Below are 18,010 nucleotides of genomic sequence, written 5' to 3' on the forward strand. Positions count from 1 at the left end.
CATCTGGAATGAAAGAATGGAAAGGGTTTAAATAGCCATGCTTTTAAATAGTCGCAGCTCTCTCCTACCAAATTATTTTCAGTTCTATTTGATTTGTCCAACTCAAGTCCTGGGATGTAAAATATATGAATGGATCACTCTTGGAGCTACAACAAACAAAGCAGTTTCCAGTGAGATTATGAATATCGTTCCCCAAATTTTTATCAATGAACCAAGGGCAGGACAAAAGCTGCACACTTGGATAAGCTGAGTGCAGCATTTATGGTGCCTTTAAATTATTGTACAGATTCTTTCCCTCTTGTGTTCTGAGTGCTTGTTCCTAGATTTGACAGCGATGTAAAAATCAACTTAATTACATACATCTCATTTTCTAACTGTATTAGCCAGGAGCTGTAGAGTTTAATAAACATTGGGGCTTGTAAACATGTAAAAATAAAAGAAATACTTTAAAGTGCTAATAGAATTCAGATGAACCTCAGATGCTTGTAATTAGTAAAAGACAGTAAGCATCTTATAGGTACATAGGTACTTGTACTGAAACAAACACAATTGCTTAAATACTGAAAACAACTTAAGAATGAAACCTTGAAATAAAAAAGAATGGATTCAGCATTGTAGTTTAGACCTAATCACTTTGTATCCCAACTGTTGTAGTTTCCTCTAATTCATCTGAAAATAATGTTTTTCTTCCAACATTTTATTCTTTAAATATCTGTCTCACAATTATTAGATATTTCTCTAGAACTGGTCTTGAAAATCATGTTCCTTTCATGCTTAGAATATTTCTGAGACTGTTCATTTGCAAATATATTAGGAAGCACATTCTCTAATTTGGAATTCCAGGCCATCTACATCTGGGGTCACAACAGGTCCAGTTTATGTGCCCACCTGCCTCCAGCCTTGCCCTGGACGCCTGCACTATGGTATCAATTAACCTCTCAATACCTCCTGGTACCTCAACCTTCAGGGATGCTTGGGCTTCTGCACCTGGTCCCTGTGCCAGCCTCAATGGGAGTCAGCTGATGCTCTAGCACCCACGTGCTCAAGAGGCAGGTGAGGCCACCAGGACACACAAGGAAGTGCCATGCAGTGGTATCATCTGCAACCAATGAGTGACAGGAAATGAAAGAAGAGGGATGTAGTGGCCAAGGTTCTCCAGAGAAGCAGAACCAATAGGCAATATACAGAGATATATAGAAGCAGATGTATTATGAGGAATTCACTCACTCAATTATGGAGGCTGAGACATCCCACTACCTGCCACCTAGGAAACTGATGGTGTAGGTCCAAAGCCCTGAGAACCAGGAGCTCTGATGTCCAGGGTAGGAATAGATGGATGTCTCAGCTCAAACAGAGAGAACTAATTTAACCTTCTACTACACTTTTGTTTTATTCCTGCCTCAACGGTTTGGATGAGGCCCACTCACATTGGGAAGCAGATCTGGTTTCTTCAACCCACCAATTCAAATGCTAATCCCTTTGAGAAACACCATCACAGACACACTCAGAAATCATGTTTCTCCAGGTACCTGGGCATCCTTGAGCCCAGTCAGGTTGACATATGAAACAAACCATCACAAGGGCAAACAGAATTATTTGTCTTTCCCTGTGCCCCCTGACCCCAACCGAGGGAGTCAGGAGTCCTACCACTTCCCAGTGTACACAGGCTCCCCCTCCCATGATATCCTTGAAGCCACACTTGGGACAGTAATAGGGCACGTCTGCTTGTCAGCCTGACTGCCCCCCCAGCTCCAGCAGTAACAAGTACCCCTTCACCCTGGCCAAGCCAGGAACTGAGACTCCACCTTCACCTTAGAAGTAACAAGCCAGACCCACCCTTCTCCCAGTGGTGTGGGATTGCTGCTAACAGAATATTTAAGTAAGATCCATAGCCTCATAACACTACACCCAGAGTGTCCCAAAATTCAACCTCCAAATCAGTCACATCAAGAACCAGGAAAATCACCATGTGAACAAAAGGACACAGATGGTAGAATTATCTGAAAAAGAACGGCCAACAGAAAACTACTGCAATGAAGCACACTTGAAACAAAATGAAAAAATATACCGTCCTAACGTTGAACCAGAAGAAACAGATTTTAGACCTGAGAAATACAGTAACAAAGAAAAGATTCAATGGGTAGACTCAGCAACAAATTGGCGAGAACAGAGGAAAGAGAGTCAGTAAACTTGAAGATAGAACAACAGAAATGAGCCGGTCTGAACAACAGAGAGAAAATAGGCTGAAAGACAAAATGAGCTGAGCCTCTGGGACATGCAGAATTCTGACAAAAGGTTTAATATTTGCCTCACTGGACACCAGAAGAGGAAGAAGGTGGACTGAAAAAATACTCAAAGAAATAATGGCTGGAAATTTCCCAAATTTGGCCAAAGACCAATCAACCCAAACAGGATACATCATATTTAAACTTCTGAAAGCTAAGACAAAGAAAAACATCTTTTCCTGAATGAAGAAAACTAAGAGAATGTGTCATACCTACACTCAAAGGAAGTTCTCTCAATAGAAAAGAAATGATGAAAGAAGGGACCTTGGAACATGAGGAAGAAAGGAAGCACTCAGTAAGTAAAAACATCGTTAAATACAATAGTCTTTCCTTCTCCTGTTGTGTTTTCAAAGTCATATTTGACAGGTGAAGTGAAAATTATGATGGTCTGAGGTGCCTCTCAATGTACGACATAGAGGAAATATCGCAGACAATTATATTATAAACTGGGGAGGGTAAAGGGATGTTTTCTACCCTTACCCTCTAACTGATCCAACCATGCTGGAAAACAGTTTTGGAATCTTTTCCCAAATTAAACGTATATTTAGCATACGACCCACCCATCACACCCCTGGGCATTGATCCCAGAGAAATGAACACCTTTGTTCACACAGAAACCTGTACGTGGATCTTCACAGCAGCTCCTTTTGAAATAACCAAAAACTGGAAACAACTAAAATGCCCTTCAATAGCTGAATGGTTAACAAAAAATACTGGCCCATTTATTCCATGGAATACTATAAAAAGGAGCACACTTTTTTCTAGTTTAATGGATTTTATTTCATTTTTATTGACATATAGTTGATTTATAATATTATATTAGTTTCAGATGTCCAGCATGGTGACTCAGCATTTTTGCAGATTATCCTCTGTTATTCGCGGTGGGGGGGGGGTGGGGGGGGGAGGGAGAGGGTGTGTGTGGCCTGAACTCTGCTGTCCTGGAGAAGCATCATTCAACAACCTTCCTCTCTATTTCTGATTTCTGCTCTTTCCTTCTCTTCCTCCCTCCCCCATTTCATTCCTTTTTTCTTCATTTTCCTCTTTCAGTGTTGGAATTTTCAGTGTTTAATTGTGGTTGCAGTCATACAGATGGAGTATGTGACTGGGCTCTAAAACTTCTTACTATCATTCAATTTTTATGTAATGCTCAAGTGCTAGGTCTTGGGAATTTTATTATTAGCCTTGAAATTATCAGCATTCAGCATTTGCGTCTGCTTCCAAAGTATAACGATGACCGAAATGAGGTGCACCAATAATTCATGTGTAGGAATGGAGTGTGTAAGTGTGCTGGCACCTATCAGGTGATGTCAGTGGTGGGGGTCACTGAAAGGGGCTTGATTTGGTGGATTAGGAAAGAACGGTGAACAAAGTCACCGAAGAAAACTACCTCCCTTACGATGACAACCATGCCCATGTCTTTGATCGTGCTTTTCCCATGAACCCCATCCTCCCAGCCCTACGGTGTCTGCCATTCTGCTTCTCAGCCTCTTGGACACATAGTCTGCTTACCCGAAGATGCTTCTAGCTGTAAAATCACTCCATATCCCAGCTCACCTCCAGTGTTTCCTTGTTATCTCATATCTTGGCATCGTAATTTTTCATTGTGTTGTTAGATCTTTGATAACTTCTGTCTGACTTTTAAGATTTTTCCCCAGTTTTTATTGTCCTCTTCATTAGAAGAATTGAATATCCGAACCCACCATCCCCATATGCAGAACTCCCTTCTCTACTGATTTGAGATGACTTTTTAAAAAAATATACAATGTTGTATAAGTTTAACCCAATTTTTAGATTTTCCTTTCTGTTCTATAATTTTTTTTTCTGTTTATACACATGGCAGTAACCAACTGCTTTACTTATTGAGGCTTTGTAATATGTTCTAATAACTCTTAGAACGACCCCTCTTCATCGTCCTATGATTTTTTATTAGTCTTCATTATTCCAGTTTTTTGTATTTCTGCTTTTTCCCCATGAACTTTAGGACAACGTTAACTAATCTCTGCCAAAACTCTGTTGTAATTTCGGGGGAATAATCTTATATGTACATATTGAAAGAAGACAAAACATCTCTGTGATATTGGATCTTGTTGATGGACATGTTCATAATTTTTCCATCCTTTAAAAGTTTTCTTCATACAGATATTGTCATTTTTGTTATACTGATCTTACATAGTTTATCTTTCTGATGTTATTCTGAAAGGAATATTTTCCCATTATTATTTGGTGTTTGCATAAATAAAAGCTGTTTATTCAGTATGTTAATTATATAATACCAGATTTGGGTTGTGGTGCAGTCATTAGCAGTAAAAATTATCTTGGCTTTTGATTTAATTAACAAACTTTTCATTGTTAAATAATTATAGATTCACAGGAAGTCGCAGAGATGGTACAGAGAGGTCCCTGTAGCATCGTCCAGTTTCCCTCCATGGTTACATCTCACATAATTATAGTGTAATAGCAAAACCAGGAGGTTGACTGGGTACAATGTCTATGTGTAGTTCTATGTCATTTTATAAAAAGTGTAGTTTGTATAACCACCACTGCAATCAAAATACAGACTGTGCCATCACCGCAAAGATCTCCTTGTGCTGTGCTTTTATAGTCATGCCCTCCCACCCATCTCCACCTTCCTCAACCCCTAGCAAACACTAATTTGCTCTCCATCTATATAATTTTGCCATTTTGAGAATGTTACATAAATGGAAACGTGATATATGACCTTTTGAGATTGACATTTTTTACTCAGCATAATGCCCTTGAAGTCCACATGAACTGTTATATGTATAAAAAGTGTGAGGATTAAAAAAATTGCGAGATACACTTGAAGAAAATGTCCAGAACTAAACACGGTAGAGAAAAGAACGGGACAGAAGCAATATCTGAAGAAATAATTTTTTCTTCTTTCTAATAATTTTCTGAAAAGGGAAAAAGAAATCGAGCTGCCAATAAAAGAAATAATACTGTTGTTGTATATGAGCAACAGCATGATAAATATGTAATTTTTAGGTAGTGCTTTATAACATCATGATAACACAGCTGAAACCACTGAGATGAGAAACCGTAAAAGCAACCAGAGGGGAAAAAAATACAGATTATTTTCAAGTGAACAATGATAAAATAAATACCTGGCTTCCAGAAGAAAACAATAGAATCAAGAAAACAACATGTTTGAAGTTCTGAAAGAAAGTAACTCCAGATCCAGAATTATATATCCCGCAAAGAAATCCTTTTAAGATGAAGGTGAAATAATAGTTATTTAATAGTTATACAAACAAACCTAATCCAGTTCATCATCCTTAAATTTTCACTAAAGGAAATACAAAAAAAGTGTCCTTCTGGCAGAAGGAAAGATTTCCAAAATGTTGGTTTAGAGATGCAGGAAGAGTGAAGAGAAAAAGGTAAAGATTTGGGTAAATGAAGTAAGGATTAACTACATAAAATTTTTTTAAAACTTCTGGAATGAAAAATGAATTTAGAATCAAAACAAACAGCAAAAACATAGTTTGGGTGAGGGTTAAATTGAGTAAGAGTTGTAAAGTCTTTGTGAGTATCTTGACTGACGTAAAAGTGCCAATTTATATTAGGTATTAATAAGTCAAGAATGCATATTACAGTGTCTCTGACAATCATTAAAATAATAAAAAATAGATAGTACAATTAAAAAGCTAATGGGGGAGAGAGTAACAGAACAATCTAAAAAACTTAATCTCAGAGAAAAAAAGAACTTAGAAATAACAAGTGAATAGCAAGATGGCAAATCTAAACACAAATATGTTAGTTATTAAGTATAAAAGGACTCCAATTAAAAGACCAAAAATTGTCAGGCTGAATTAAAGCTCGTGCATGCAGACGCACACACACCAATTCTATGCTGTTTACAAGAGATTCACCTAAAGATTACATGAAGATTATATAAGATTATACAAAGGTTAAGGTAAAGTGATGGGAAAAGACCTATCATGGAAACACTATAATCAAAAGGCCTTGTAGTTAGATTAATATCAGGCCAAGCAGACTTTAAGGCAGGACATAGCACTAAAGAGGGGCATCTCAAAATGATAAAAGTTCAATTCACCAGGAAGATGTAATAGTTACTAATTTGAATTCATCAAACAGTATTGCTTCAAAATATATATGCAAAATAAAGAACAAAAATATGGAGAAAAATTCACATCACAGTAGATGATAGCACACCTTTCAGAGTAACTGATAAAACACGCAGATGACAAAGATGAGCCATAAAGACATAAAAGATATTGGCAAAGCAGACCCAACAGATGTATCTAAAATATTATCTCCAATGTCTGCAAAACACATGTTATTTCCAATATGCAAAAAACTCTTACAAAAATAGACTGTATTCTCTGTAAACCAAGTTTCAAATTATTTCTAAGGATTAAAATAATACAAAACATGCTTCTTGAAGATAGATGAGTTAAGCTAGAAATCAGAAAACAAAACAATTCCCAAACCTTTGGAACATACATCATATATTTCTAAATAATCCATGGCTCCAAGAAGAAATCAAAATTAAATTTGGAAAACATTTTGATAGAATATAATTTTAAAATAATCTGATTAGTTCAAAACTTGTGGATATGGCTAAAGACAGGATTATGGATTTGGGGTTTTTTTAATTGTGAATAATATATAGAGAGTATAAAGATATATTAGAGTATGTTAGAAATATTATATAGATATTTAGATACATCAGGAAAAAAGGAATGTACAAAATCAATGAGCTAAACACTCACTTTAAGAAATTAGAAAAATGACAGCAAACAAAACTTGAAAGGTGGAACAATGGGAAAAAAAGAAAAAGTGAAAGAAGTAATTAATAAAATAGAAAATAAACAGACCCCAGAGACGATCACCAATGCCAAAGTTTGGTTCCTTTTAGATACTACTAAAACTGGTAAATTCTTGGTGAAATTGATCAAGAAAAAGAGATGGACAAACAACCATTATCAATAGTGAATAAGGACATATTACTATGAGTAACATGAAAATGCACTTATTTAGTTATTTATTTTTTTAGATTGAAGAATTTATTTTTTGGTGCAGAAAAATTAAGTCATTATACTAAATCAAAACTCAGCTAGTTAGCAATTCATGAATGCCAGTTTTAAAGATTGTTTCTAGACAGCTTCATATATCTGTTTTGTTTATTTGAAGGTTAGATTAGCATTAGGGTCATATTGAAATATGCAGTAGAGGGTATCCAGATAGGTAAAGAAATCTAATCACTAATGACGACAATAATAACTATTAACATTTGATATAAATTATGATGATCTGTGCAGTGGTGAATCTATAGAGTAGAAAGTTTGAAAGAATTAAATAGCTGAGTATTATATGAAAAATCTCTAAAATATATATATGTAGATATATATATATATATATATGTTTTAGGTTAACAAAAAAAATCAAGGTACAAAAAATGTGTAGTTTATGAAAACATTTTATTAAAAAGGTCTAAAATAACATTATATATTCATATCTGCTTTAATAGACATATAAAAATTCCAGAAAAATGCAAAAGGCAGGGGTTAGTCTTGTGGGGTTGAAAGTGAGAACCAGATGTCTTGGGGACAAAGTGGCCATAAGACTTTTCCCAGTGTATCTTTAAACATAAACATAAAAGACATGATAGATGTAAATCTATATATATATTTTTTAAAATGCTGTGCATTGCATAATTTCAGTGCCCTTCATATCAGATTCTAAGTGCATGAGATCCTAGAGGGAAGCATCCCCTAAAACCTCCTGTGAATGGGATATGAAAGGGCATACTCAAGGTCATACACTACAGCAGGCCTGTTTTAGATCCATGTGATATGTTACATCATTTTTTTAAATTACATTGGAAATAGAAAATAAAACAAAATGAGTTAAAATTGCAAGAATTGGAAAGAAAGGAACAAAGCAGTCATTATTTGTAAGAGATATAATTGCCTCCGTAGAAAGGGACAAAAAGTCAGCAAAGATTGAACTAATGTTCTTTCAATTTGCTCTCACTGCAAACAGGAACACTTCAGTACCATATTGTTAATTAAAACAACTCAAGCTAATTCAGGCCACACTGAATTCTCGGAACTCCTAGAGTGGGTATAGGTCATTCATTTTTAACACTTTGCTGTGTGCTTCCTTGAAGTATCATAGAATGGTGTCATATGTTAGTTTGACCTGTCTCCTTGGACAGCAGAATCCCAGAACGCAGAGATTCTATTTTATGATTCTTTCTTTAGCCCCATGGACTGTCTCAACTTGTGGGCAGTTTGTGTTGAATAAGTGTACTCGTCTTCAAGTGATACTTGGGTTGAATAAATAAATCCAACAGGACATGGACATCCTAGGTTTTGTGAACTGTCAAGATCATGCTGTCATGCAGGACAAAGTATGTCCCCAGACCAACAGCATCAGCATCAGTTGGGAACTTAGAAACACAAATTTTTGGAACCCCAACCCAGACCTACGTAATCAATGGGTGGGTTTTACTGAGACCCCTAGTTGTTTCTGATGAATGCTGAAGTCTGAGGGCTCCTGGTCTAGGAGTAAGAGTATCACACAGAGACAAGATGACAGATATCTCAGAAAGTTAATGATCTGGAATCACTTTTTCCGGGCAGTAATTGTTTGCACCAGTTCTCTTTTTAGTAGCCTTGTACTCATCTAATTACTTTGCAGAAAGTTGCCCTTGACTCTCATGTCATACATTTAGGGTTAGACGCACACACCTGCGAATTTCCCATGGAGCGGCGTTCCTCAAACTCTGCTGGGCAGAGACTGCCATGTGTAGGGCTTGCTGAAAACTCTGCCCTACCCTTGGAACTTAGAGTCACTGGATCTGGGGTCATCTCTAGAATTCTGCATTTAAAAAACAAAATAAGCCATCTAATGAATCTGTAGCAGGTGGACAGGGGACCACATTTGAGACCTATCACCCTGCAGCACTGCTATACAAGTTGTGATTGCAAATCAGTGGTTGGCATCATCTGAGATGGTGTTAAAAATCCAGACTCAAGAGTCCCATCCCAGACCTATAGATTCAGAAACTTCATTCTAGCAAGATACTCAGGGCATTTGCTATGCATATTAAAGTTCGAGATGCCCTGTTGCAGGCAATTCGTGAGAACACTAGGACCCATGACTCTGTGTGAGAAAACACTGGCCAGAGGGAAGGCGAACTAATTTCCAAACAACTATTTCCGATTGCCATTTCTAGCACTCTGTTGAATGACACCATTCTTACTCTACTTCACTTCTGATTACTCTTTTCTCCTTGATGACTGCAGTTCTAGAAGAAACCTAATACATACTATGTTTATAACAGTACACATATAAATAGCTCTAATGAAAGCTCAATGGAAAATATACAGCATTACAGATGAAATTGATGTAATTAACAATAAATTATGTGGAATCCTTTATGTTTTAGTAGATCAAAATAAATTAGTTGATTGTAGGAAGTTAATAATTAATTTGAGACGTTTATGGCAAGTTATTGACCCAATAATGTATTCTGTTTTCTTTCTAGATTTTAATATTTATATAATTTAGCAGTTGTTTTTTTAAAAGGGGAATATTTTAAAGTCTTATAATTGGATCTATTTCTATTAATTTATAGTCAAGTGGAGTACATTTATTTAAGATTGAGAAATACCATTTGCATTGCATTAACATTTTGCTAAGAGAGACAAAATGTTGATACTTATTAGTATAAAGGAGCTTATTAGACTTTGAAGACGTGGCTTTGAATTGATTTTAGTATAAGCAAAACTTCATTTTTTAAAAAATATGGTTATTTGGATACTTAGCCACTTTTCTTGTTTTCTTTGTAGTTTTTTTTAAACTCTATTTTTTTTTTTGCTTGTGATTTTCATAACTTATTCATCTTTTTCTCTGTATTTATACCTTAGGGACTGTCCTGCAGCTCTTGGTAGTACTTAATGATTAAAAATATCTAGATGTCTCAGAATTAATGATGCACTTAGAGTCTCTAAATATTGCAGAAGGCTTGCCTAAACTTGGGCAGAAACCTGGCCTCCTGTGGGGTGTTGTATGGGCACACATCCCTTTGGAAGTAAGATGGGATATAAATAAACACATGCGTAAATAGATGTGGTCTGATGGAAAAAGCTACAGGCAGATTCTTCATCTAAAATTATACACATGACTATCTGACATTCCATCACTATAAGGCATTCCTTCAAGAGACTACATCTTCAGAATCCCACATGCCCTTGAGAGGGATACACCTTATGTCGTGCTTCTGAGCGATTGTCTTTAGATTGCAGAGAGTGTGAGAATAAGCGTCACTGGGAAGGGATCAGCAACCCAGCCAGGGAGCCACAAGCATGCCAAACGCAAGTTCTGACTATTTGCTAAATTTTCTAACTCAGAGATTTTAAAGACAAATGAAGGTCTTTTATTAACAGAGAAATATGCCTTTTTAAATTTGCATTTACATAGAGAGAAAAGCCCAGCAGGGTTGTTTGTTTTCAAATTAAAGAAGCATAAGAATAAGTTATATGACATCTGGGAAAAGATGGGGCCCCTGGCTGGCATGCAGGCCCTCCGTCCACTAGACTCGAAGACCTGATTATCCACTCGACTTTGCTAAGTATCTGGTATATTTTGGGTGATTGGCTTTGTCTCTCTGGGCACAGGTTTTCTCACCTCTACAGCAAATAGGACTAGATGATCCCGAATGTCCCTGCACTGCGTTTGTTTCCCAAAGAATGAAAACAAGTGAAAAAGAAAATGAGTAATTCAAATTTTCTCTTCAGCTCATTCTAAAATTACCTCCTCAGGCTTACAGATCTGGAGTTGTTTTCTATAAATCAGTGAATTAAAAAAAAATTATTGGAGAAAAGGGAAAAATAATTTAAGCAAAGCAATAAAACCATTATTTCATGTTGAAGCTCCAGGCTTTGTGGGTTTTGAATAGAATTTACAGCTGGATAAGTATTTTATTTCTGACCACGCATTAACCCATTCTTTAAAAGTGACTTCCTATTTTTCGAAGGAAGTCACCGCAAAATTTATCATCTCTATCAGATACTGTACTAAACGCGTTATTAACTGCATATGAATTTCATTTTTAAAAGTAGGAAATGAAATGACTGCTAAGTTCTTGCCTGAAGAGTTGAGAGCATCCTATATAAACTAGTGAATCCCATTAGAATGAATTTCACAATGAATACACACGTGAATAGTAATTATTGATAGAAATACAATAAACCCACCAACCTTCAGAGTGCCAAATGGTAATAATGAGTGAGTACAGTTGCGCCTGGATGAAATTAGCTAAAAATATGATTATAAATGTTTATAAATATAGATTTTAGAAGGAAATTTTTATTTCAAATAATTTTCTCTGAACAAACCATACTTCTTTAAATATCCCCAGTATCCATATTTTTGCCTTTTTAATATCTAAGGCTCAAAGATGATAATGATGGTGTTTGGTTATCTATAGAGTGAGTAAATGCTACTTAAGGTGATAAAAGCAAAAAAATTCAGGAGAGGAGATGATGATAAAAGCTGTATTTGTGTATCAGGTGGAGCTACCTAGGAGATGCTCTCTACATGGCCCTTAGAATATTCTCTATCTACTTAGCCAATCAGTCGTTCTTTATAATAATGTTAAATCACTTAAGCCATAACTAATAATAGTACAAAACTTGAAATGAATTTATAGGTCCACTCTTTTAGGATTTGGCAAAATGAGGAATCTTCCTCACCAATGGACTGAGAGTTTCTATGAGACAGACATTTCAGGGCACCAAGAGATGGAGACTCATTTCAATGACTTGATAAATGGTGCCTTTACAAAGCAGTTTTAGGGACTTTTAGTTTTAGGGACTCCCCAGCTCAGGAGAGAGTCCCCTGCCCCCACCACAAAACTGGCCTGCCCATCAATCAGGCAGGTGGTCACAGGGAATTATCCACAACCCACAGTTCAGTTTTATGGAGAAGACCAGACGACCACTCTTGAGAGGTGGGTGCTGGTGAAGGGCCAGCAGACCCTACTAATCACACCGATTATTTACAATTCTCCATTCACAACCCTCTCAGTTAATCTGAGGAAAGTGCAAAGATGACATCCACCTAAAACTCTCTTAACTTAATGAGGCACTAAGAGATTGTATTTTTCACTGTTCTCTAATGGAAACATAGAACAGAAGCTTATACAATCCCTTAACAAAGAGATGCTACATATTTTACATTTCTTTCTTTCTTTTTATAGAAAGCCTGTGGGAAAGAGGTACATAGATCTTGGAATAATTTACTCAAGAGCAACCGACAAGGCTCAACACCAATTAATTCTGATTTTGAATTTTTTAAAAAGTGACATTTTAACATGCTGAGGGCCAAGTTTGTTTTGCTGTCATTTCAATGACAACAAAATGTATTGGCTAGTCTTCATAACAACTTCTTAGACTATTAGTATATTATAGTGAGATCTTATATTTTATATATGTGATACAAGAAAGAGATTTTCCTAAGTAAGTGTTTATAAAAATTACTCGTCAATTCTGTTACTGGAAGAGCAGAATCTATGACTGGTGATTAAAAACATTTTTTTCCCATACCATACCTAACACAGACTATGAACAACTGCGTCATATTGGTTTGGAAGATTAATTGTGAGAAGAACTAACTCATCTATTGGAACCAGTGACTTACTAGAAATTTGTAACTTCCACCCTTGACTTTCTCATTTTTTACAACAAAAGTTCCAGAAATAGCCTCATATGACCAAAAAAACAGATTTGCAGTTCAAGGCAAATTGTTAGCCATTATTTTTCCAGTGGGGAAAGAAAAAAGTGAAGAACGTCATATATTAACCTTATTGTACAGAGCAGCTGGAATATTCAGATGTAACCTCCTAACTTAATCCATTGATAAGGACATTCTTTTGAGTATAAAGAAATTAGAGACGTAGAAAGTGTGCAGAAATCAGGGCTTCAAAGAATCTTGCAGTTTGATAAAACTGAACACATTTCTTTTGCTGAATTGGCAGAATCATAAATCAGTTGGTTGAGGGTATACATAATACGACTTTTTTTTCAATAAGAGGATTCTGGTGGTTGGGTTGGCAGGTTTAAAATTTGATTTTGAGATAAGACTTAGAAATTATAAAAGTCAGATTGAATTTGCAGCAGATTCCACAGTGATGGAACATTCTATCATCTTCTTGACCGCCTCTCTTGCAGGATTTATAAGCCTCCCAGCTTGTGGGCGGGCACAGCTGGAGCAGGAATTGTTGTGTCCACCTGATTATTTCTGGAGTTTCTGGTTCTTTCCACTTAGCTTCCTGCTGTCACTTTCTGAAACAGCTTTCACAGGTGCGTTAGCCCATGGACAGTTGTTTACTGCTGAGCCATTCTCTGCTAAAATGCGCCAGTAGACCCTTTGCAACTGAGAACCAAGGACATGAGTAGAGTATTTTCATTCTAACCAAAGTTGGAGGCCATGGATTTAAAGCCGTGTCAATGTGCATGTTCTCATGGGTGTTTCCTTTAAAACTACATGCAGAACCTTAGAGCAGGTATTCCTAAAATTCTTGGTTACTGATGTTAGTTAACTATACTGAGTTCTTTAAAGGGCACTGTCCTTTGAGCCCTCCTAGACCACATGCTTAAAATCCAAATTGCTTCTAAATTATTTAGAACTAATATGTCGCAATAATATTAAAAACAATTTCTTAGAGTTACATAGCTATCTTCTAACGACAAAATGCCTGCAACCCATTGGCTCCCTTATTTACAAAAGTATGAAAAATGTTGGTTATTGTGTGAGGGAAATAACACAATTTGTGGTGTTGTAACACTGCCAGGCATTCATGATACTCATGTGAGCCTTAAAATTCATGTCAACTGTGTATTCATTCTGAAAAGTCATAAAGGCATAGAGGAAATATTAAGGCTACATTATTGATGAATGATTATATGGCAAGCTTATGTAAAAGTGCATGGCATCTATTTTTGACCTGAGACCTGTAATTCATGGAATCACATTCTTAAAATATTTTATTGTGCTCTGATAAAAATGTCCCTCAATGAACACACTAATGTGGGGATTTGGCTCTTCTACCTGCCTTTGCAGCTTTGAGAATCAATTTTAAACGAAGAGAAAAGCACACTTGTAATAACTTCTTTCTCTATCTAACAAGCTTATTGTGTGTCTTGGAAATTAAGAAGCTTCTTATATTCCTACTAGTGAAATGACTCTCAAATTCATATAACATTTGTGTAAATTTACTCAGAAGAATATATTATGGCTCATTTTCAAACTGCCTCGCTGTTGGGATGGTATTGAGCATAAACATGGATAGAATAAAATGCATGGAATATACTAAAATTTGTCATGTAAATATCTTATTTCACTGGATATAAAAGATAGAATTGTTATCCTGCCAGAGAATAGAAAAAATAAAACATAAAATACTCTAAGTTGGATGCCCTCCATCACCTTCAGTCAAATTACATAGACGAGTTATACAGTTACACAAGCTGATTTTTTTCGTACTTGACATTTGAGTAAAGCTACTTACTTTCTCACAATGTTAAAATTTTATTTTGCAGTTACCTATACTAAACATGATGGAAGCTATGACTAAAGTAAAATAGAATTTAAAATTAGCTAAAAACTCATAAAAGTTTGGATTGGGTTTCCTAACCTCCTTGAAATCAAGTACCCTAACATTTTAATTAAACAGAGAAAATTCAACATACTGAACTGAATCCTATTTGCCTAGTCAGGGAAGGAGATTTTAGGATGCTGGACTCACTAAATTATACTGGTTTGGTTGTACATTTGACGTACACATGGATAATCTGCCAGGGGAAAATTCTAACAGTGGGAAAAATATTTTAGTCTCATAAGCAATGAATTTGATATTCAATTTTGTTGATAACAATTCAAGTCTCCTGTCTGATACATCCAAAAGAATAAAGATATAGATGCTTTAGGTGGTGAAGGTGATGTTACGTCCTCTGTTAGAATGTTTTGTTACTTCTCTATGGATTTTCAACAGCCTTTGCACATCCTCAACTTCCAAATATCTTTTACATTATCCAAGGTCAGAAAAACCATATGGCTTTATAAAGATCAAAGAGTGAAGCCAGAAACCCCACACTTTTAAAAGTAAAGACCAACTCCCCAGTACATATTTTAGCATCAAGTGCATATGGCACACGCTAACTGAAAAAATTTATGTGGCAAAGTTAACCTACTTAGAAGTGGAATAACATGTCCTTTAAGGCAGAAAGGACAAGCTCATCTTCCAGTGGGAAAGTGGTACAGTTAGAGACATCAGGGGAAGAAACGAAAGAAACTGGATTACAGAGACTCCAAACGACAGGTAGGAGCAGTACAAAATGGAGAAATTAAGTGAGAAATTAACCTCCAACCTCTGAGGTCATTCTTCGTATTGAAATTCAGTTGTTTTAAGGATCCCTTAATGCTAAAGACATGATTTTCTCATAGCCAAGGGGGAAAGTTCAATTACTGTACCCATGTAATCATCCATTTTAAATCATTTTTGTGTAAAGATCGGGTGTATTGAATGGATTTGTCATACTCAGAATGAAACTGGTGCAAATGAAATTCCTGTTAAGGGGCATTAGCTTTACTATTCTCTCATTTGCTATAAAAGCCTTTAAGTACCAAAATTTGGGATAGACTGTGGCTTATTATCAGTCAAGTAGGGGAGGGAGGTGCTTCCTGACAGGTTTAAAAGCAAATGGCTTTTTTAGTTTATAGTCTAGGGAAAAACATCTGTCTTCCTCTTGTTTTTAGGGTTAATTAGATACTATTCTTTTGCTGTTCTAACTCATTTGTTTTCTAGATCCTACTGCCAAATATATTTTAATGGTATTTTTTAATGTCAACCTCATTTTCCCTGTCATTACCATCCATGGGCTAATCAAACAATTATCTTGTCATTTATTTTATAAGACATTCTATAAAAAACCCATAGAATCCTTTCAGAATTAAGGAGATACCATTATATTGATCATAAACATTATTTTATTGAATATTTCACAAATAATTTTAGTAAAGAAACAAAAGTCTATGTAAATAAAAGGAGTATCTAAAAATTATTGAAACATTAAAAGCTGATGTATGTTGTTATTACAGCTTTTAGAGATTCCTGATAAAGTGATCTATGAGCAATTTTAACTGATGTATTTCAACAGTTGCCCGGTATAAGTTCCTTAGATTTTGACCATTAAATTATCATTTCTTTACTATTTAATGTGATCATTCAACATTATTAATGCCTGATGGGAGAATTTTTCACATACTGAGGTATGGGAAAGTCATTCTGGCTTATACACGATTTGGCTTGAATTTTATGCTAACCAGAACAGACTCTTACAGCCTGTCAAACAAGCATCGTACATCTGCTTTAACCATTAGGGAAAAGAATGCATTTTAAAATCAAAATGGAGTAACTGTGGTTCAGGCATTCAAAATGGAGCTGGGTGGCCATAATTTCAGACATGTTCCTGCATCCCTGTGAACATGAGTTTTCTGACCTGTGTCAGACTGAAGGACACCACCAGCCGTTCTCAAAACAGTATCTGTGAATAGCTGCCAGCTGCAACCGTATGGTCTCAAGGTCTCCCCTTGTAACTATGCAACCATTTCAGACCCCAATCAATCCTTGCTTAACAAGCACCCTTACTGCTTGCCGGCTCCAATTATAATTCTTGACAAGCAACTTACGTAACTCTGTGGTTTTTGCCTTTATAAGCCTCGCCTATTTTGTAGTCTGGAGAACATGATTCAAGTGCTTCTTGGATCTGTGTCTCCTGGGCTAACGTCCTCAGTTTGGCAAGAATAAAACTCTTTTCTATTCCTATTATAGATTGTTTATTGATTATTTCCATCAACGTACCTAAACCTAACATTCCCCTTGAAAGAAAATTTACCCTCGTTTTAAGTCACTGTGATGGCTTTGGCAAAATTTTAAAGAATCAAATCATGAAGGTTAAGAGATAAGGACTTCAGCTACAAGCAACGAGATTTTGTTGATTCCCTCCTACTCTGGGGAAAACCCTTAAGCTTGTCTCTCCAGTCATTCTGACCAAGGACAATGTGACATTTAGGGAGGAAGTCTGCTCCATTGGAAGCAGGCATTTTTGCCTCCCCAGACTGGATTTCCACTTGGATCAAAGACCAGTCTACACTGTCTTGGCCACGTTCAATTTTAAACATGGCTTCTGTCATCAACAGTCTGTCGAAACTGAAAGCACCGAAGGGGTCCACCTATAGCGTGTCCTAAGACCAGGGTCTATTTTGGCTTCCTGGACATGGGCACCTGCTGTATTTCCTCAGTTTGTCTGAAATTCACATCAGGGACTCTTTCTTAGTTTCTTACTCCCCTGGAACTTCTAATTTTCAGGGTTCTTCTACATCCTTCTATTCTTATCACTCAACTCTGGTGTCCTCTCCTGGCTTCCAGGCCACACATCTCCAATCTGCATCTTCTGCCAGTCTCACTGCTGAGCAGTGGGTGTTCGTCCAAATGCTGGCAGGCCAGCTCCACTAGGGTTTCCATCACAGACATCTCAAACTCATCACGTTCAAAACAAAACTGTCATTTTTTAAATTTATTTTGAAAAAAATTTTTAAATCTATTTTACTGAAGCATAGTTGATTTACAATGTTGCATTAGTTTCTTCTGTACAGCAAAGTGTCTCGGATAT

At 36.2% G+C, this 18,010-nt stretch overlaps 1 pseudogene; it reads left to right on the top strand.

Moving 5' to 3' along the window:
- The first annotated feature begins 1,987 nt into the window (after positions 1 to 1,987).
- Positions 1,988 to 18,010, top strand: part of LOC112407546 (eukaryotic translation initiation factor 2A pseudogene) — an 18,743-nt pseudogene continuing 2,720 nt past the window's right edge.

Source organism: Neophocaena asiaeorientalis, unplaced genomic scaffold (genome assembly GCF_003031525.2).
Source record: "Neophocaena asiaeorientalis asiaeorientalis breed wild unplaced genomic scaffold, Neophocaena_asiaeorientalis_V1.1 scaffold278, whole genome shotgun sequence".
NCBI lineage: Eukaryota > Metazoa > Chordata > Mammalia > Artiodactyla > Phocoenidae > Neophocaena > Neophocaena asiaeorientalis.